Genomic DNA, 1,405 nt, shown 5'->3' on the forward strand with positions numbered 1-1,405 from the left:
ATGAACCTTGTGTATATAAGAAGACAAGTGAGAAAGCAATCATTTTCATAGTCCTATACATGGATGACATATTGCTTGTAGGAAACGATATACCTATGCTACAATTTACAAAGATTTGGTTACCAAAGAAGTTTTCCATGAAAGATTTAGGAATACAACGTATGTGCTGGGCATAAGGATCTATAAAGATAGATCAAAAAGGTTGCTTGGTCTTTTACAATCCAAATACATAGATAAAGTGCTAAAAAGGTTTAGCATGGAAGAATCCAAAAAGAGATTCTTGCCATTGTCGATGGCATAAATCTTTCTAAGGACATGTGTCCTGAGATACAAATTGAGAAAGATAGCATGAATAAGGTTCCATATGCTTCGACAATTAGATCCATTATGTATGCAATGCTATGTACAAGGCCTGATATCGCTTATGCTTTAAGTATAACAAGCAGATATCAAGCAAATCCAAGTGAATGTCACTTGAAAGCCATGAAAACAGTCCTTAGGTAATTGAGAAGAAATAAAGATAAGTTTTTTGTCCATGGTAGAGCTGAATTCCTTGTTAGGGCTATTGTGATGCAAACTTTCAATTCAACAAGAATGATAGCAAGTCTCAAAATGGCTATGTTTTCACTTTGAATGGTGCAACATTGAGTTGGAAAAGTTCCATACAAAGTACAATTATAGACTATGCAATCAAAGTCGAATACATCTCTGTATCTAAGGCTACAAAAAAGGTTGTTTGGTTCAAGAAGTTCATAACTAAACTAAGTGTTGTTCCTAGCATTGTTGATCCAATAACACTTTTTTGTGACAATAATGGATCTCTCGCTCAAGCCGAGGAACCAAGGTCTCATCAGAGATCCAAACATGTATGGAGACAATATCATCTCATTAGAGACTTTATTTCTAGAGTTGATGTTAAAATTCATTAAGTACCCACTGAGAATAACATTGTTGATCCTCTTACGAAAGCTATGTCCCAGTAGAAACATGATAGGCATGTAATTAAACATGGTATTAGATACTTGAATGATTGGCTTTAGTGCAAATGGTAGATTGTTGGTATTTGCCCTTCAAGCCAAATCATATTTTGGATAAGACATTTTCTTATTTGTAGTATTTTGATATTTGATATCCTATTAAGGTCTTATTTATTTATCATTGAGCTTATTTAAATGTACTTTTAATGTTGATGCTTATACAATAAATTTCTAGAAATAAAAATATAGTTTTGCAAGGGAATTACAATGAGACTATAATTATGACATCATCATTACATAAAAGTTATATGTTCCAAAACAGTTCCTAGTTAATGTTTTATCAATAAAAGGATATTGACAAAAGCTGTTGAGACTAGCACATGGTTATGCTCTTACTTATGAAGCAAGCAAGCAATATCATAAGTTTA

General features: G+C 32.5%; 1 pseudogene; it reads left to right on the forward strand.

The window, feature by feature from the left end:
- The first annotated feature begins 211 nt into the window (after nucleotides 1–211).
- LOC149514044 (secreted RxLR effector protein 161 pseudogene) lies at nucleotides 212–929 on the forward strand (annotated as a pseudogene).
- The last annotated feature ends 476 nt before the right edge of the window (nucleotides 930–1,405 follow it).

The sequence above is a fragment of the Durio zibethinus genome, chromosome 17 (assembly GCF_047325235.1).
Source record: "Durio zibethinus cultivar Kanyao isolate XHJ-2024 chromosome 17, ASM4732523v1, whole genome shotgun sequence".
NCBI lineage: Eukaryota > Viridiplantae > Streptophyta > Magnoliopsida > Malvales > Malvaceae > Durio > Durio zibethinus.